The sequence below is a fragment of the Cricetulus griseus genome, chromosome 10 (genome assembly GCF_003668045.3).
Source record: "Cricetulus griseus strain 17A/GY chromosome 10, alternate assembly CriGri-PICRH-1.0, whole genome shotgun sequence".
Classification (NCBI taxonomy): domain Eukaryota; kingdom Metazoa; phylum Chordata; class Mammalia; order Rodentia; family Cricetidae; genus Cricetulus; species Cricetulus griseus.
This window is the reverse complement of record NC_048603.1, coordinates 15636893-15658457: the sequence shown is the minus strand read 5'-3', so window position 1 is coordinate 15658457 and position 21565 is coordinate 15636893. Positions and strand designations below refer to the sequence as shown.

General features: G+C 42.5%; 1 protein-coding gene across 4 annotated transcripts in view; it reads left to right on the top strand.

The window, feature by feature from the left end:
• Positions 1–21565, top strand: part of LOC100763509 (vacuolar protein sorting-associated protein 13B) — a 437125-nt gene that overhangs the window by 238184 nt on the left and 177376 nt on the right. The gene's annotated exons all lie outside the window — the stretch shown is intronic.

Here is a 21565-nt window from a genome sequence, read left to right as displayed (position 1 = left end):
CTTAACCAAGTCAGTTTTTCTAGGGAAGTAACTATAAGGAAATAATAAAAGTGCATCTTTGGGAACCAAAGTTTGAAGACCTGAATGGATAGGGTGACATAGTTACAGTGTTATTGTAGTGAAATGCACTGTGTTGATCTCTTGCTAGAAGACTTGTGGTGTTCACTGAAACACAAGAATATCCCAAGGAAAGAAAGCTGTAAACTGATTACTACCAGGCTGTGAGAGTACCTGATAGTAACCCTGGGATTTTGCAAGTGGAGGCGGAAGGACCAGGAGTTGATGGTGTTCCTTGGCTGCACAGAATTCCACCCTGGGCGGCGTGGGGCTTGTCCCAGAACGACAGGGCTGAAGAGATGGGGAGAGAGGTGGGAATGGGGAAAGGGAATTAGAGAGGAGAAGATGGAGGGAGGGGAGGTAAAAGGAAGGAAAGAAGCAGCAGTGAGACGAGGAAGAAACGGTGGCTTGAGGGCCATTCTTTCTGATGTGTGTATCCTTACACACACACAGTGGGGCGCGACTCCCTGCGCCTTGTGACGCCCCGGCCAGAAAGTTCCAGTGCTGTGACATAGAGAGGATGATGTGTGCTCAAAGCTCAAGTCCCTTGTAGTCCTGTAGGCGTCATCTGGAGGCACGTGGCCTTCAAGCGTAATGCCGTAGCTTTATTTCCCTATTAGGACGTAAGCAGACGCTCAGCTAGGAACTGGAACATTAGCACCACATAGTGCCACAAACTGTTTCAAGAGGCTGCAATTAATCTCTCCTGGTTTTTCCCACTCTATGACCACACTTTTCAAAGTGAACTAAATAAGAGAGGAAGAGGGCTGGGATGACCAGGGTCAGTGATGATTGTTATTCCTTAAAGGCGAGCAATCATCTAATTAGCCCTCCTCACGGAGGCGGTGTAAGGAGTCACACTGCTCATTTCCAAACCAGTGCCCTGGAGAGGACGAAGCCTTTGTGGGGAAATGTAAACCATGTTTTTGGAAGGGAGACCAGAACAGAACCACATCTTGGGAGATGTGCTGTGGGAGTCCTTTGAACCAGGCAGCCTGTCCCGGAGAGGAGCGGAGAGCAGCTCTCGGGGCTAATTGAGCTTTGCTTCTTTCCCCTTCCTCCCTCCCTCCCTTCCTCCCCACCTGACCACTTGGTCTTAGGCACTTCCTTAGCTGTGTCCCGTCTGCCCCCATTCAGATTCCTTACTAGACAGGCTGTCCCCTGGATGCTTGGTGCCTGTTACTGTTTTTTAAGAAAAAGAAAAAGTCGTACTTGTAAAAAGAATTTACTTCATTTTACTTAGCTGTCACAAAATACAGCACTTAGTCTATACCTTACTACTATTTTGTAAGTAATGGATCTTCACACCCAAAGTGACATTTCTGTTTCCCGGGGACTTTCTCCTGGTACCACACAGATCTCTCTTCAAGTACCTATCAGATTAAAAAAAAAAAAAAAAAGGTACACCAAGCAGTACTCCACTGTCTGCTAAGCATGGGAAGGCCACATCTTAAAGCTTGTCCTTTGCTCCTGCTGTCTCTCCATGCTCAGCCGGCCCATATCCTCTCTGGTCTGCTCCTCTGCCCACCCCCGTCACCGCCCAAGGCCTCACTCAACTGTTCCACTGTAATTTGCCATCTTCCTATCCATGCTCAGGTGTTTTCTCTCTCTCCGACCCTACATTCGGTCACTTTCATAACTGGTTCTTTGCTGTACATTTTTCTAATTTTCCAGTGATTTTTTTTAGAACCCTGTTCTTGTGTTGCAAAAAAATCTTTTATATATCTTGTGTAAACAGAAAATCCCAAAGAAAATAGATTATAGCTAATTCCCTGTCACCCCTGTGATAGATAGCCCAGGGGCGGTTCAGAGTCCTTGACTGGAGCCCATGATTTAAGTTGGTAGTTATCTGTAAAGCCTACCAGAAGGCTTTCCTTACAGTTCTATTAGAAGGTTGACTTCAGATGAAGAGCCTTGCGAATGTGTGTGGCTGATGGGAGGTTCATGAATTTTTAGTTCTATTATTTCTAGGCCTTTGCCTTTTCCTCTCAAAGGTGTTCCGTATCAAATCACTCAGATTCTCCTGCATCGGGGAGCTATGTAAGACAAACACCAGGGCCTGCAGTTAAGTCGTCTTCCTTCCATACTTGTAAGTTTGTTACTTGGGAGAGTATGGACGAAGGGGTCCCTATCATTCTTCTTAAAAATTGACGAGCAGTACTTTTTAAAATGATGAAATTTATTATTTATGAATTATTTTGTAAACCTAGCTTTCAGAAATACCAGACTACTCAGAAATGCTGCTGTGGTAGACACAAACCTTGGGTCCAGGCGTTCTGCGCCCATGTCCATTGCCTGCCAGTTGAGCAGCTGCTGGGACAAATCTGAGGTTATCAGCCAGCTGTTGGCTGAGCTTGGCTTGTGTGTGGGTGCCCTGCACCTTCTATATACCTCAGCCCATTCCCTCTGTAAGGTGCCTCTGACTGGGAGAGTCCAGCTGTAAAGATACGGAAACCGAATTTGTCAAAATAGTTACTGTCTCCGTCTCCCCCCCCCATCTCTCTCCTTCCTTTCCATTTTCTTTCTCCCCTCTCCCCTCCCTCCCTCCCCCCTCCTCCCTTCCCCCTCCCCCCCCCTCCCCCTCTCCCTTCCTCCCCCCTCCCTCCGTCCCCCTTCCCCCTCCCCCCTCCCTCCCTCCCTCCCTCCCTCCCTCCCTCCCTCCTCTAATCACCCCTTTTACCTCTTCTTGAAAATGCTCAGAACGTCTTGAAGTAGTTCCCTGACTTTTGAGAGTATGGGAATTACACGAAGTTTGAAAGTTCCAGTATTTCCCTCTGCTTTGCGCCTTTGTTCCTGTCTGCCTTCTCTGTGCTGTCCATGCTGGGTTGGCGTGATCTCCTACCTGGGTCTGCTGAGGATCTTAGGGCAGCAGTCACCACAGCGCCCTCCACCTGCTCCTGACCGCTTCCTGCTTTCCCTGTTCCCTTCCTTTATGCCCATACATAAAAACGTCCCATTGACCTGTGATGGTTTTATTTTTCCATATAGACTTCCTTTATTTCTAACTATGGAAAAATAAACATTGAAATGTCACTAGAGATTGAAATGAGCTGGACCGAGAAGGGAAAGCTGATAGCATGATGTTATAAAATAGCGAAGGGGACATAGTCGGTCTTCCTGGAAAGGAGGGGCTGGCGTTAGAACGTGGCACTTGGAGCACAAAAGCGGAAGCCGGAAGCCAGTTGATGGCAGGTTTCAGAATGCTGTGAGCTCCTGGTAGGGAGCTGAGGAAATGCCCATCCGACTGCTTTTGCTTTTCTTCTGAATAGGCTATACCTTCATGTTGTAGGGGTAAGAACTGGGCCTGAAGGTTGAAATGGAGCAGGAACCCATTTGTTACACTGAAATTCTAACTTTTTGCCTGGTGGATATAGATCAGAGTCTGTAGCAATTAATGTGCAATAGTAGGTTGTAATTATTTTAAAAAATAAATAAATAAAATCAGAGGAATCTGACAACATAAATTTAGAGCTCCAGGCTCCAAACCTCAGATTTTATTCACTCTGAAAGCCTAAGGGACAGAGAGATTTAGATACTGGACACTAGCAAGTCACTTAAAGGCTACTCCAGCTTTTAGAGTTTACATCACGAGTGTGTGTCGTTTTAAGTGGTTTTAGACTCACACAGCAGTGTACATTATGTCTTATACTTAGTTTCCTTTCTGACTAACCTCCTGGGCCGTGCATTTGCCAGCACTGAGACATTGGTGTTGACTGGATTTCGGGGTTCTCACCGAGTTTACCCATTCACTTTACATCCATAGCCCCGTATTGTTGTCTCTGAAGGTTGCCTTAGACCATCATCCTCCACCTGGGGGCTGCAATCCCTTTGATGTTTGAATGACGCTTTCACAGGGACTGCCTAGGACCATAAGAAAACACAGATATATGCATTATTGTTCATCACATGTAGCAAAATGGCAGTTTTGAAGTAGCAATGAAATAATTTGTGGCTGGGATCAGCACAGCACGACTGTAGTAAAGGGTCGCAGCACTGGGAAGGTTGAGAGCCGCTGCCTCAGGCAATGTCAGTTTCTCATAGTCCCCTTGATTTGAGTGGCATTGACAGTTCTGAGTAATAGATTAATGATATTACCTATCCAAACCATGCAGCTGTTCAGACTCATCTGTTAGAATGTAAGAGTAAGTATACCTTTAAGTGTGAATATACCCTTAAACGTTTAAAAAAAAAAAAAAAAACTTGAGAAATCCGTTAGTTAACTTGTGTTGCAGTGGGAGTCAGTCGGTAATGTCCCAGTCGCTTCTATGTCTCTTACACCCTTCATATCTTCATCTGCTGGGTGAGTTCGTTCTTTGCCAATCGTGCTATCACTTCCTCTGCTGGTCTCTCATTGGTATTTTGGTGGCCTGAGAGGAAGCCCAAGATAGACCTCCAGAGTTGGAGCCAATAATAGTTACAGGAACTTTCATAGACAGTTTCTGTTTTTTTCAACTGATAATAAATCATAAATTTATTTCAAACCAACCATTTGGTATGCATCCAATTTTACCACTTACTAAAAGTAAAAAAAAAGTTAGTACACTAAGGAGATGGATGTGTGTGCTTATTTTTTGCATAACCATTTCTTGACTGAATATTTGATGCTACAAGACATAGTGCATACCCATTGTTTTTCAGGGTTTAAATTTTGATTTTGTAATCACTGCTGCTGAGAATATAATTTTACATAAATACATCATAGAAAATGGTAGAAGTATATTTAGGACTGTTTCAGAAATTATTAGAAATACTGTCTTAAGCCAAAATTTTTAATTATTAAAACAATATTAGTTTTTTCTTTGTAACTTGTTTTTATTCTTTGTCAATTTTGCATTCTAGACCCCAATTCCACTCATTTCCCAGTCCTTCCATGGGGCTCAGTTGTTAATAAGAGTTCTTGTTTGCACTTATTCTGACAGCAAAGGTAAACTGAGGCCTCTATGGTAAACCTCAAGGTAGAAATAAAGAAGGGGGGGTATCCACAACCCCACAGTGTGTGCGTGGGTGTGTGTGCACTGCAGACAAAACCCAAAGCTCACTGGTACGTTGTTAGGTTTTGGAAATCAGGCCCTCTGCTCATCACCTGCCAGGCCCTCTGCTCTCATGCATGCTGGGTTTGTTGTTTGTTTGTTTGGGGGGAACAGCACTGGTAAAAACCAGTGGTCTGAAGACTTTGTTTGTTTGGGGGGTACAGCACTGGTAAAAACCAGTGGTCTGAAGACAGGCTCATGTTCTCAAGAATTGTAGGTTTAGTCATCTCTATACTTTGTCTAGTTGAATGACACATGAGCTAACTTTCCTAGAGCTCCACTATATGGCGTATGGGATACATGAATTGGAAAGGATCACCAGTGGGTTAGGTCTGGTGGCCAGAGCAAGTTTGACATGACTTTGTTTTCTAACTCTAGCTAACACAGTTGCTTAAGCTTAAAACAGAGCTTGTGATGTGGTAAGAACATTTTTTTCCTGTAAAATCACCCATCCCTTAGAATGAGGACAGAGTTAGATCTTTGTAAGTCAGATTGCTTTTAGCACTGAATTGTTTATTATATAAAAACATTTTATTTAGACTGAGTCTGTGGCCTGATAGTGTTTCTAAAAGTGCTGAAGAATAACTTATAGAAGGTTCCAGAAACAGCCATAGTTGGAAGAGGTGCATCGTTTTCCTGGTAGGTGTAACCAGGCTTGAAAATCTATTATTGCTATTTGTAAAACATGTTCCTAAGAATACATAAAATAAACGGGTACCCTGGGAGTTTCATTATGTATCAAAATGGAATACCTGCCAGTGCTTAAGTCACTGGCCACTTTGTTTACCTCGCTAAGGAAGCTTCCTTGCTGAGTTTTACTGTCCCAAGTGGCAGTTGTGTTTCCCAACAGTTAGTGCTTTGAGGCAGGGTCTCAGTATATATTCTATACTGACCTCAGAGTCACAACTCTCCTGCTTCAGCCTCATAGGCCAACATATCTAATGTTTTCACACTTGTCATGGGTGTTCTGTCCAGGTGAAACCTTGGACGTACCAGGCTGTTGCTTATTTTGTTGTGAGGCAAGCCTGTTCTTGTTAACAAGTTCTGGTTAAAGTATTTTATGGCTTCCGTTCCTAAAGTATCCTTTCTTAATTAAAGTCCAAAGGCCAATAGACCCTGTGGAGAAAAAAAGCACATTTGTATAGAATTGTTCCAAGGTTTTGAATAACACGCAGTAATCAAGATAGCAGAGCTCAGATTTCTAGATGAATGAGGTGTGTATGGCAGCCCCTCAGCCCGTGTTTATTCTCCCACAGTGCAGAGCACTTGAGCAGTACAGATCCTGCTCTCCCTCCAGTCCCTTTGAATGAAGGACACCCCAAATAAACAGTCAGTGCATTTGCTCACAGTAAAGGCAAGAGGAGGAGAGGCTCTTGCACAGCTGCCTCCAATTATTTGGTGAGGACGTGCCTCAGGCACAGCGGGGAATGGGAGGGTATGAGTGGGTTATGAAGAACCTGATAGACTTGCAGCACTACTGCCTGGGAGTGGGGTAGAGTTTGCCGTTGGGGCAGGTGAGGCAATTCAGAAGGTAGAGCCTGAAGACCTGAGAGGCAGAAAGAACCTACCCCCTCCCCTACCTCAGCTGTGTGCACATGCATGTGTCCACACACAGACACACACACACACTCACATATGCACAGACACACAAGAATACACACATGCATGCGTGCACACACAAACATACACACACTCACATATGCACAGACACACAAGAATACACACATGCATGTGTGCACACACAGACACACACTTATATATGCACAGACACAAGAATACACACATGCATGTGTGCACACAGATACACACACTCACATATGCACAGACACACAAGAATACACACATGCATGCACACACAGACATACACACTCACATATGCACAGACACACAAGAATACACACATGCATGTGTCCACACACAGACACACACACACACTCACATATGCACAGACACACAAGAATACACACATGCATGCACACACAGACATACACACTCACATATGCACAGACACACAAGAATACACACATGCATGTGTGCACACACAGACACACACACTCACATATGCACAGACACACAAGAATACACACATGCATGTGTGCACACACAGACACACACACTCACATATGCACAGACACACAAGAATACACACATGCATGTGTGCACACACAATTAGTGTTTAAAGATCCAGATCCCACCTGCTGACAGAAGGGAGCTGCTTACCTGCCTCTGTCTTCCCAAAGTTGAGGACGACGACAAGAGTCACTGAAGCACAGGTGTCAGCCTTACCTAGCCCTGGGGACATTACACACCAGCACAAGCTGCTCCTTGCAGCACTTACTCAGCTTCACCCACAAGCAAATCAGATGAACAAAAAAGCCCCATGCCGGGCGTTGGTGGCGCACGCCTTTAATCCCAGCACTCGGGAGGCAGAGGCAGGCGGATCTCTGTGAGTTCAAGGCCAGCCTGGTCTACAGAGCAAGTGCCAGGACAGGCTCCAAAGCTACACAGAGAAGCCCTGTCTCAGAAAAACAATAAATAGATAAATAAATAAATAAATAAATGTAAAATTGACAGACTAAACACTTGGGAGGAAGCGCAAAACTCAATAATTAGTACTTGGAAACTGGAAGCCATCACCTGCAGCAAGCTGCCTCTCTACACCCACTAGCTTGGCCACAGCCATAGACACAGGGGGCCAGAGCAGACAATGAGCTAGGGACACTGGGGCCACCAAGAAATGAGAGAATGGAAACTGAAAGCCCCTTGAAAGATTAAGCAGCTGCTATGGAACACAACCATTCCATTTGTAAATATGTAAGCAAGAAAAATGAAAACATGTCCATTCAAAGACATACCGAGATATTTAAATCGCCATTATTTATAACAGGAAGCAGCACGTGAGTACAGGCCAGTGAATGGCTAGGTAAAATGTAATGTGTCCATGTAAATGTGACCTTAAAAAACAAAAACCAACAAATCACTGTTACAGCATGGGTGACTCTTGGCATTATTGTACAAAAGAAGTGAGTTGTGATTCCGTTTACATAAGTTGTCTGAAGCAAATGTGTAAAGACAAAAGTTACTGCTTACCGAGGGCAGGTGGCCTAGCCGGTGAAGTGACTGCTAATGGATACAAATGTTTAGGAGCTGATGTGTATAGCATAACCCTGACTGCTGAAAAGCCACTCATGCGCCTTAAATAGATAAATATTGCATATGGATTATCTCAAACCACATGCTGTAAAACTGTATGAAAAGTGTCAGGCGTTGACAAATAAGCAAACTCGCATTCATTATCCACGGAAGTGGAAATGAGTACAGCCACTACTGAAAGTGAAACGGTTCAGTGATCTAAAGGAGAACTTCTGTGTAATCATGCTAGGAGGTTTGTATCCAAAGAAACATAAGTCAGAATGTGGGGAAGACAGCTACAGCCCTGTGCTCATAGCATCATGTACTCTAGGCAAGACATTGAATCATTATAAGTATCAGCCAGTAAGTGAATCTATATAGAAAATGTGATGGATAGGTGTATATACACACACACACTCACACACACACTCACACACACTCTCACACACACTCTCACACACTCACATACGCACACACTCACACACGCACACACTCTCACACACACTCACACTTACACACTCACATCTGCGCGCACGCGCACACGCGCACACACACTCACACACTCACACACTCACACACACACATACACACTCACATACGCACACACTCACACTCACACACTCACACACACTCACACACACTCACACTTACACAGACACTCACATACGCACACACACTCACACACACTCACACACTCACACACACACATGCACGCGCGCACACACTGACACACACACTCACTCACTCACTCACACACACACACACACTCACACACACACACACACTCACACACACACACATGCGCTCGCACACACACTGACACACACACTCACTCACTCACACACTCACACACACACACACACACACACATATATGAATAGACAGACAGACTTGTTGAATACTATTCATCCTTAAACAGAAAGTCCTGCCTTTTGTGACACATAAATGAATCTAAAAGACATTGGCTGTCTAAAATAAACCATGTACAGAAAGGCTGGTATTGAATGATCTCACTTACATGTTGCATCTACAAATGGGGAACTTGTAGAGAATAACATGATGGTTAGCAAATGCTGGATTTGGGGAAAAGAAATGGAGAAAATTTCAGATACATCGGAGTTGGGTAGATTGTGAGATCTGTTCCACAAAAGGATGACTACATTCAATAATAATGCATATTTCAAAATAGCCAAGAGGATAAGTTTCAGATGTCCAATCACAAAAGAATTGTAGATGAGCAAGCACTGGATATGTTGATGAGTATAATTTTATTACCCTGCATCTCTCTCACACACACACACACACACACACACACACACACACACACACCTCAAAACATCTAACTGTGATTTGTCAGTCAAAAATAATTACAACCATATTTTCCAGAAATAGAGATAAACACCTTTGATTCCAATATGCAATAAACAGAACAGGTGAATCTGAGTTTGAAGCTGGCCTGGTCCACATAGTGAGCTCCAGGACAGCTAGGGTTACATAGCTAAACAGTGGGACTCTATCTCAATAATAACACTAATAAAAAAGCAATAATAATAATAGCTCAATAGTGGGACCCTGGTGTAGTCGTGCTTTCCATTGGGCTGCCATCTCACAACTAATGACACAAAGACTTATTAATTATGACAGCTTTGCCTTTAGCTTAGGCTCATCTCAACTATCTCAAAAATTAATGCATATTTTTCAGTCTGTGTTCTGCCATGTGACATTACCTCTCTTCCATCTTGTACTTCCTATCTCCTCTCCGTGTCTGGTTGGCAGCGCTACCTTTCTTCTTCCCAGAATCCTCTCTGTCTCCAGAAGTCATGCCTAACCTTTTCCTGCCTAGCTATTGGCCACTCAGCTCTTTATTAAGCCAGTCAGAAGATGCCTTGACAAAGACACATCTTCATAGTATAAAATATTCTGCAATATTTCCCCTTTAGTCTAAATAAAAAGGAAGGAAAGGGTTTTACTCTAACATAGTAAAACTAAATATCATAAGAACGATTATCAGGTAAGAATACATTTACAATGTCCAGTCCATTGGTGTTTGGCAATTTCAGGGAATATGCTCTATTGTCCGTCATAACTTGATGAATCCTAAGTTTTAGACCTAAACCACATTTTATCATAACTTGTGTTACTATCCTAAAAATATCTTTTTAGACCTTAAAATAAATTCTTAGATAAACAACTTAAGCTTTTATGTTTCTCAACCTTACAAACTTTACATATCTTATGTAAGCTTCTCTTCTGAATTTGAGAGCAAGGAAAACTGTAAAACTGTAACTATCCAGTCTTGAGACCCCATCAGAGACCCAAGAAGGATAAAATATTACTTGACTAAACAGGAAGGGCAGATCAAACAACTTCCAAAACTACGGAAATGACAGAATCAGCTGGCTGCCTGGACAGTCACTCAAGGTCACTCTGCAACACTGGGGCATCCATCTTCAACCTGCAGGCCTAGAATATCTGACAGACTTTTCTGTGAAGCACAAGTTTGGCAGTTGCTTTCTTTTGTGTCTTGTTTGTTCCTGTAGACAGCATACTGTCAGCAGTTGAGGCAAGGGCAGTTTCTTGCCCAGTGGCTAACTTTGCCACAACAAAAGCCAACTCCATATGGAGGTTCTTTGGTGCCCATTGTCATTTTTGAAGGCATTTGGTGCTGCCAGGAGCAGACTTGTCTCGCTGTCATGAAAATCCTTAAATCCTTATGATATTAAGACATTTTAAATGCCGTATTCTGTAGGTCTCTGAAGTGTCTGAAGACCACCTGTCTACTAAAACATATCTCTGTTTAACCTTGAAAGCATACCTAACAGGGCTACTGATGACTGATTACTAACGTGTTGTTCCTAAATATCCCAAATAGCTTTCTAGGAATAGAACTTTACATTTTTAAATGAGCTGCATAGGTACAATACCTTAAACAAGAATAGAAACTTATATGCAGTGTAACAAAGATAACCTTAAATATTTATATCAACATACAAAAATATCTTAAACAAGAGTAGAAACACATATAGAGTATGTTCTAAAAAAGATAACCTTTGCCACACGCCTCTAATGCCAGCTCTCGGGAGGCAGAGGCAGGCCCTCTACACATGATCACCGCTTTCTCGAACGCTGTCTTGAGATTGGTTTGCTTGGAAAGTTTCTGTAGCCATGGGGAGCAAGCCATTAGACAGCACCCTCCATGTCCTCTGCATCAGCTTCTGCCTCTAAGTTCCTGGCCTGCATGAGTTCCTTCTTTGATTTCCCTCAGCAATGGAATGTGACCAAGAAAGTTGTAAGCTGAAATAAACTGTTTCTTCCCTAAGTTGTTTGCAGTCATAGTGTCTCACCATACCAATAGAAACCCTAACCAAGATATGCTTGTAATTCCAAATTCTGTCTTTGCTAGGAGGCAAAGACAGAAAGATTGTAAGGGTTTACTGGCAACCCATACTAGCCAAATAAGTTCATTCTAGGTTCAGTAAGAGACTATGTCTCAAAAAATAAGGTAGAGATAACCAGAAGAGGTACCAGATGTTAACCTGTATCTGCCACCTGTTCTCTTCCAGTCATATGTGTTTGCACCTGAACTCATATATGCATAGAAATATAAACATGTATGTGTGCATATAACACACATAAACAAACAAACTTTTATATTGAGTCTGTGTTGAAGAGATGATATCTTTGACATCAGTGATTAAATGTTCCATTAAAACCAATTTAAAAAAAAAAGTTTTTGTAGTTCTTCTCCATGCAGAACAGGGTTTCCCAAGCAGTAGTGTGCATGAAAATTGCTAGATACTCATCACTGGAGCTCAGTTCTGCCTCAGACATCTGACACAGGGCTCTAGAACCTCTCTTTAACAGTGCCTCTGGCCATGCTGAATCATGTGCCCAAGAGGCCCTGCTGTGAGCGCGAGTGGCATCCAATAAGGGCTGACATTTTTAAACCTGTCACCTGGAGTCTGGCTTGGTCCTGTCTTACCCACATATGTATCTTCCATTACTCTTAGTCATCTCCCCTTTGAGCTACAGGGACTTCCGCTTTTCTAGATACTTAGCGCTGCTGAAATACTGTTCCCATGGTTCCCTCAGCATGGGCCGTCCTACTGTCAACAGTTTGAGTTCTTCCTCTTTGAGTCTTGGTTCAGAGTTGTCCAGAAAGCATCTTTATCAAAACGGCTGTCTCTAGGCAAGAAGAAGGTGAGTGCTGACTTCTACTTGAACCACCCTCTGAGTGACCAAACAGGTTCTTTGTAAATGACGTGGTCCATTTGTTCCCTGTATGAGTCATTCATTAGATATTTATGAACACTGACTCTGTAACACATATTGTTTCAGGTGCGGCTGATAAAGTTGGGGGGGTGCACAAACTTTATTTTCATTTTCATGGACCTTTTATTCTCCTGGGGTTAATATTTGTAATTTGGTGAGGGCTGTTAGGGTGTATTTTATATTTGAGCCTTTTGGAAGGAGTGAATATTAGGAAGGTGACACTACAGGAAAAGAGCATTTGGAAATGACAATGACATTCTCGTGTTGTAAGTGTTCTATTCCTGGCACTGATGGAGCAGCATCCAAGTGGAAACCTCTGGTGAGCCAGGCTTTCCGGAAGGTACCTGTGTCTGTTCCTGGCTACTTGGGAGATGCATTTAACCAGTGGAGGACTCCTTCCTTCCTTCCTTCCTTCCTTCCTTCCTTCCTTCCTTCCTTCCTTTCTTTCCTTCCTTCCTTACTTCTTTCCTTCCTCCCTTCTTCCCTTCCTTCCTTCGTCCCTTCTTTCCTTCCTTCTTTTCTTCCTTCTTTACTTCCTTCTTTCATTTCCTCCTTCCATTCTTCTTTTCTTCCTTCCTTTCTTTTTTCCTTTATTTTTCATCCCTTAATGTTTTGAGGATGAAACTTTTACACTGTTATTCAAGAAGTGACAATATCCAAACTTAAGGTACATGTCAAATGACTTTTATAAATAACAATGCAGAAAATTACCTTCCTAGATTTTAAGGTAGAGCTCTCAAAAGTATACTACTTAAAGTATACCACAACATGAAGGCCTCCTGATGATCTGGATCAAGGTGAGCAGAGCTACTTTCAGAACTTTTTACCTGATTCAAAGACAGTCACATTTGTGTGGAAGTTTCTGTTGAAAGGCACGGAAGACTGCACCATTTTCTATTGCAGTAGGAAAACATGTGGCCTTAGTTCAGTTCACATTGGATCTGCTGTTGGGAAGTTCAGGTAGCCAGTGAAGGCTGCAAGCAACCCTTTGTTTTGCAACCACAAGGTGGGTTTCAGGATGTCAGGAAGAGAACACTCAGGGTTGAGCTACTTTAAAAACGAAACAAAACAAAACTGGAGTTAACTGAATGAAGCAAGTTTATTTGGGAAATAGACTAGTAACAAAAGTCTTCTGCCAGGAGGTGATAACCTGCTGCTAGATACATTCAACTGTGGGTATGCTCAACTCTTTCTGCATATTGGGCAAAATTCATTTTAAAGATGATAGGGTTTTTTTTTTTTGCTTCATTTCTGTGAATTGTGTCATTTCTTTAAAGATTTATGTATGATTCACATAATCAAATAAGAGTTTATACATTTTATTGGTAGACATTTCTTCAGTTCAGCTTGGAATAGTTAATAGCTAGTCTCCTACATTGCTGCAGAAGCTAAACACATACTTTTGTTTGACTCTTACAGAGAGTACATAGGCTTAGTAAACTTTCATCTGCTTCAGGGTTACGGCTGATTCCATCTTAAAGCAAATTTATGAGAGTGGCTGACGTGATACAGTTGCTTCTAGTAAAATCGGAGCAGCTATAAGGAGCCGATTTCAGTCAGTCTCTGAGTAACGTTCTATGAGAAACAGACTCCAGCTCAGACATCAGTGTAAAGCCCGATATAATGAGCCCTTGCTGCTGACTTAAGCCTATTGTAGATGTTTAAGTGGCCATGGGACAAAATGTTTTCCACATTGACATCAGTGGAAGAGGCTTGGGGTGTTATCAGCAGAAAGAATCGATACCTCTTATGCACAGTAGCCACTTTTGCAGAATTAACATCACAAGCCTTTCTAAGCTGGGTTCCGGTTGTTCCTGATGCAAACCCATCTGTGTCAAGGTGCCCAGACTGTGTTGTTTTGTATTCTTAAAACCTGAGTTGATGAAAAAATGAAAACAAATCAGATGTAAAACTCAGAATATAATGTAATTATGTTCACATACAATGGCCAACCTGTTCTGATTTATTATATATGTGAGAGGCATAGAGAGAGAGAATGAGAGCTGGCCTTGAGTTCAAACCCTGTAATGCAAAGATTTCCCTAGTAGTAATTTGTCTTCATGAGCTTAGGAATCTTTGAAAATAAGTTTCTTCTGTGAAAGCTTATTTGTAAAGGGAAACTGGCCTAACAGGTAGGAGTGGCCGGAGCCCCTGTGGGTGGGTTATACACCCTGTTTTCTTTCTAGTCTATCATTTTGAAACAACACCAATAATTATCTAAGAATTACAGTCAGTTAACACCAGGCCTGGCCCCCTTTCCTAATTTACAACTTAGATTAGAACACACATTGCAATAAAACTCAAATTTGACTGAGGTAACTCCATATTGCAGTGTTGTGAAATGTGATGATTTGAATGAATGCTTTGCAGGCAGGAGTAGCCAATGACACTACTTCAAAGAAGTGGGAACAGCACTTATTGAAAGGGGAAAATGAGACTATAGCGCTCTTCACTGTTGTGTGTGTTGCTTTTTTGCATCATTGCCTCATTGTTGAGAAAACTTTTCTTGCCATTGACTGAGACAGTTACATTGTGTGTGATATTGTATAACATTTGGCTTGGAGAAAATAGAGCATTACAAACCTTTATTGTACTCTGTAATATTCAGGTTTATACCTTGATTCTTTATTAAATTTCAGTTTTGTTACAGTTTAAGATAGTTTTATGTAGTCTGTAGGCTGTCCTAGAACTTGCTAAAAGACCAAAGATGGCTTTGAACTCTGAATTCTTTTGCCTTTACCTTCCAAGTGCTGGGATTACAGGCATTACACCCAAAACTTAAGTCCACTTTAAATAAAAAATAGCATTGATTGGGCTAAGTGAAGGAAGCTTTTCACATGAAAGTCTATCCTGTTCTTTTTATTTAATACACTACTGGGCTGAGACTATAGCTCAATGGTAGAGCACTTTGCCTAGCATGTGTTAGGTCCTGGGTTCAATCCCCACTACCACTAACGTATTTAATCCACCAAGGGTAAATGTCAGCTAGCATGTCACTGAGTTAAAACACTAATGCACCCAGAATATATTCTGACCTATGATGAAATTTTGGAAGTATAAAAATATACTCTTGTTTCGTGATAAAATGAATACAGTTTGCTATTTACACAAACCTTCCCATGTAGACAATCTTTGCATTAAAGTGCAGTAACAACCTCTTCCAGCCACAGCCTTCCATACCATTCCATAAATATTTAGATGATGAGGTACGTGAGCTTTTCCCGTTTATAAATACGCTCATTTGTAATTTGAGCATGCTGTGACCACTCCTCCCTTTTCACTGTATCTGACTTTGTAAGGCAGACATGATGTTTACTTGTGTGGAGCACTGCTGAGTTTTAGTCAGGGCAGTAAAATTAGGATACATGTCACAGTGATACACAGATGTGGCTGAGACTTTGGTCCTGTGGTTTTACACTTGACTTTTTCATAATTTATAAGATGTGGAAAATGAACTCATAATTGGAAAAAGCTATTTTGATCAGGGTCGAAGTCCGACTGTTCCTGCTGAAGGGTGTGCGACCGTTGTGACACAAGCCCCCAGTCACCATGCAGCATCTGCACCTGTGCCTGGCTGAGTGCCCGGACACGCTTCCACTTGCCATGTCATGACCATCAGACACGCAAGTGTAAAGCAGTGATGCCAAGTGATGCGTGGGAATGAAAGCTGAATCTCCCTTTGTTTTCATCATCTCAGCAAAAATTATTGTGGTCCCCGACAATACTTGAGTTTTCTTTCCTCACTTTTCTTCATGTAAAATATCTGAACATATATTTATAGCATTTGTGGTCAGCAGTCTGGTGTGTGTGTGTGTGTGTGTGCGTGTGTGTACGTGCATGCATGTGTATGTGTGTGCGTGAGTGTGCGTGCGTGTGTGCATATGTCTGTGTGTGAGCATGTGTGTGTCCGTGCATGTGTATGTGTGCGTGCATGCATGTGTGCGTGTGCGTGTGCGTGCGCGCGCGCGCGCGTGTGTGTGTGTGTGTGTGTGTGTGTGTGTGTGTGTATTTTGGTTTGGATTTTTGTGTGGACCAGGGTCTCATCTTCTGTCCTGGCCTGAAACTCATACCGTCCCTGTCCCCACCTCCTAGATGTCAGGAAGGCCTAATGTGCCACCACACGTGGCCTGGGCTGCTTTCCAGCAGGATTGTTAAAATGCTGACACAACCTAACAAGAAGCTTCAGCGCCTCTTCTCTTGTCCTGTTCCAAAATACCACCAACAAACGTCCAGTTAGCAAAGGGGAAGTCCCTTGGCTTCATTCTTGGCCGTTTTCCCCTTACCAGGTGTGTTCCCAGTCACTTCTCCCGAGGCACCATGAGTCTCAACAGACCCTGGGATGAACTAGCAAACTGCCCATCTCGGGACACTAAGAAGAGGCCTTAGGTCCGGCTCTCTCGCTCTTCTCCAGCTTTCAGCGCCGTCTCCATGGCGCTGGTTGTCTGTATAATGGATAGTTGTGAAAAGATGGAGAAGTCCACCGAAACCAACTAAGAAGTAAACCAACCCTGAGACGTGTTTCCCTAGCTATTGAAAGGCTTCTTACCCTGAAACCCTCTGACAGCGAAACCGTAGAACCCCTGTGAGCTAGGCACCATCTGCTTGTGCTCAAGGCTTTAAAGCTGTTATCTCCACATAAAATTTCAGAGTCCTATACTTTTTTCTTCACCAAACTATCCATTTTTAAGCCACAAACATTTTTCCATCTCTTCCAGATTTTATCTAAAAGTATATTTTAACAGTATTTTTAAAAGTTCTTAAACAATAACAATTTATCTTGATGGATGGCATGCTGTGTTTTTTCATTTTATTTTAATTAGCCATTGTGGAACCAAATTCCCTTTTGTTTTAGTCTTTGGAATATTGTTTAATTATTGTTATCATGCCAGATATCTTAAAGGTTATTTTACCAATACAGTTTCATTTAACATAACCCATATGGAATCAATAGTCCAGTTTCCTAAAGTGAATGCTTGGAAAATCTTACATTTGTATGTTAAGAGCACACATCCTTTCCTCATTAGCTGGAAAGTACGGGCTTTTGGCACCGGTTCTGTGTGGAAGCATCGTGCCGCTTTTATATGGATTTTGTTTTTAGCCTTTGATGACACTGTTTAGAATAGGAAGTATCTAATAAGTAAGGCATTTTGTCTCAAGTGCTGCCAGTGTGTTTAATATATGCCTGGAGGTCTGAAACACTATCTTCTCCACTGCAGTAATATGCATTTAATTCTCTGAGAGCAGGAGGCCGAACTTTTAAAAGGGACGCAAAGTACATTTTCAAACAGAGTAACTCAGAGCATATGGAACAGGGGACCCGGGTTATGTACAGTTGGTTTTTATGGTTTAATCGTGATCATGTTAATGCACCCCGGTAGCTAATTAAAGCAAACTTTTATTGTCCATCTTAAATAAGTTAGTAAGGAGCAGAAGAGCCAAGGTAACAGCGCTGCCCGGAGAGACACACTCCAGTCCCCTGCCGCCCACAGAGACTGCTGTATTTGAAAACTCAGTCGCCTTCAACAGTAACAAAGCACGAGTTGTCTTGAGACTGATTACACTGTGAACTTGTTGTTTACCTCGGAGGAATGGTAAATTTGGTGATGCGCAAGCTTAGGGCGCCATACAGGGAAGGAATCATAAAGTGGTTGTTCACAGTGGGCGGAACTTCCTCGCCTGGACAGATAAATTCGCTGTGATCTGGCAGCAAAGCGGTGGGTTTTCAAATATGTCTTACTGTGGTGCTGGAATAATTGTGAAGTTGGGAAAATGGAGGTAATTCAGGCTATCCACTACAGTTGCATTTTAAGGAATAATTTTCTGATACTGAGTAATTTTTACCTCTTTTCTTCTAAGGAGAGCCAGTCTTTTGTCTCCAGGTCACTGATTCAAATTCCATTCTGGTCAGTAGTGAGTAGGATGAGCTACTATGCAACTTCTTCTGTTCAGTGACCGTGTGTCCTGGCAGGCTAAGTGACTTTGCTAAAGCCTGATGGGTAGTTCCCCATGCAGGCTGGACACTCGCTTTCCTTACCTTTCCCTGCGGCATGGGTGTTTTGTGTTTTGGTGGTAACACCTATAAGAACACTTGTTCTAGGGAGACTAGATTTTAAACATATCAGAAGCAAAGTTCTGCATGCATAAACACTGCAGCCTCGGGTACGAAACTGCAGCTCACTTTCCCGATTGAGCCACAGAAACAGCTGATGAGGCATGAGCTCTTGGTTGGGGTTTGCCATGGAATCCATCCTGCAGACTAATAAAGTATATAAAACTTGGTTAATAATGCCTCAAAATGTGGGCAGGAACCCTGGATTACTTAAGTGCTTACATTCCTTTTTCAAATGTTATTTGAAATTTTATAGTTGGCAATGTATTTAGAGGTATATTTGAAAATCTTGACATAGTGACACAATGCTTTAAAATTAATCTGTTATCTTGAGAACAAGTGACCGGATTTGTGCTTAGCTCCTAAATTAAGTCTATTTGTTCATGTAGTGCAAGAACAGTAACAAGGTGTTTCCTTTTCCTTCCTTTTCCTTGCCAGCTTCCTCCCTAAAGACCTACTGAGGAATCTCTTTTAGCCTCAGTTTGTTCGGCTGTAGGGTGGGAATAGCAATACTTCCTCCTAGGAAATACAATGTATCTAATATATAGCAGACAATAAGCACACTTATTCACAGTGTATCACCCGGTTTGGTGCTGTATCAGCCTTGCATATGAACGCTCCAGGGTGGAAGGTGTCCATCCAGAGGCTAAGAGCATTGTTTACAGTGTGCTCAGCTCACCTGTAGAGGAGGCAGAGCCCCGCAGGCCTCACGGATGAGTCCATGAAGGCTGCAGAGCTCAGTATTGTGAAGTCTTCACACACATGTATTTGCATCTGAACAGTTGTTGACTCTGGCTACCAGATGATTTGTTTTCAATTACTGGTGTGGGAAGAACAATTGTCACTGCACATTGGTGGGTCTTCTTCGGTGTGCTGAGGACATAGTCCTACTTGTGTAGAGACAGAGATCATATAATCTAGCTGGCAAAAGGCACAAACCTATAGCAGCTGCCCCACTTATGGGATTTTCTGTGTGCCATGCACTGATACTTTGCAAGGTAGATGGCATTCCCAAATCCTCACACCAACTCTGTGAGGAATAATATACTCCATTTTATGCATATCCTTCCAGGGGTTTTCAAGTTTGTTCCAAGTCCTACAATTAGAGAATGTTAGAGAATGTTAGAGAATGTTAGAGAATGTTGGATTTGGTCTCAGGTTTGTCTGACCCCAAAGCCCATATAAAGCTATGCATCCCTAACTATCACTTGCCTGTAAGAACAGTCTGAGAAGTGTGTGTAATATGAGATGCCCTTAGTTGTATGAATGCAGAGGATGATTGCATAGCAGTCTGCGTGGTATAACCTGTAGTACATGTAGCTTAAGTGTGGTGTGTGTGTGTGTGTGTGACTGTGTATCTTGTATGTGTGTGTCTTTGTGTGTGTGTGTGTGTGTCTGTGTGTGTGTGTGTGTGTGTGTCTGTGTGTGTATCTTGTATGTGTGTGTCTTTGTGTGTGTGTGTGTGTGTGACTGTGTATCTTGTATGTGTGTGTCTTTGTGTGTGTGTGTGTGTGACTGTGAATCTTGTATGTGTGTGTCTTTGTGTGTGTCTGTGTGCCTGTGTGTCTGTGTGTGTGTGTGTGTGTGTGTGTCTTGTATGTGTGTGTCTTTGTGTGTGTGTGTGTGTGTGTGTGTGTGTGTGTATAATAGCCCATTGTTTTGGAGGCACAATTAACCAACATAAGAGAAAATAATGCAATCAAGAAAGAAAGTAAATATAGGGTGTAAAATGCCACTGTGGACACAAAAGCATATTCTTTACCATGACCCTTTTGTAATCAGGGTGCATACTGAACCCAGAGTGTAAAATGTCGTTTAGTGAAAACAGCGGCAGACTCACATAATCATGTATTGTATTCTGTGCAGTATGATTGTTTGCAATGTGCTGTACTTTTATGTGACTGAGAATACAGTAGGCTTCTTCACACTCATGTCACGTACATGAGAAATCCATTGAAGTAGCATACCCAGGGCATCATAGATGACACAGCAATTTTTCAGTCCCATGGTTTTGTGGGTACTCTGGTTCGAACGCAGTCCATCATCTAACCATATTTTTCTAACACTACCTGATAATAACACCACAGCACATTTTAGCATGATAAAATTCATGCTGTAGAAGGCATGTGTGGAGTACTAAGATCGTGAAGAAGGGAAAGTGTTGATGGATGACTCTTTGCCGGGTGTGGCCAGCACAGCGAGGCACTGTGGCCAAGGCAAGAACACAGACTAGACAGAGTGACTTCAGGAAACATGGTGCCCTCTAAGAGTAGGGCTACATTGTTTCACTCCAAATAGACAGTGGTCTTCTGTTTGTCAGCTCTGTAGAATCAAGATAAGTGTTGTTGGAAAAGCTCTTGTGTTTGCTCACATCTTTTTTAGTTACTTAATGCTTGAACAGAGAGTCTTTGGCAATCAACTTACAGTAATTTGTAGCATTTGACAAACTAACCAGTAACACTTAGTAACTACACTGGGCTTTAGCAATATTTCTCCATCACAAGTGGCCTTGGAGCCTAGTGCAGTCCTTTTGGAAATGTGTTTGGAAATACTCAATAACCTAACAGGTTTTCCTATACTTACCTATAGTTTAACTTTTGGGAACCTGTCCTAAAAATTCTTATCACTCCTCATCGATGCATGTTGGCAAGAATTAAAAGCCCAAATTATGTAGGAAAATCATTACTAACATTAAATGAAGTGCTCTGCAATGTTTTGCAAGTTCTTTTAAAGTGACACTCAAGAGGCTAAGGCACAGGAGGGAGAGAGAGACTGTGTGTGTGAGGGGGGGTGGGGGGGGGAAGAAGCAAGAAAGTATGTATGTATTTGTGTGTGTGGCCAGCTTGGCTCCACAGAGAGCTCACAGCAAGTGTGGGCTACATAGCAAGCCCCTGCCACAGAAGCAAGCAACTTACAAGGATAGTACTACACTGTCTAGAAATGGCTTCCAAATCTGGCCCTTGGG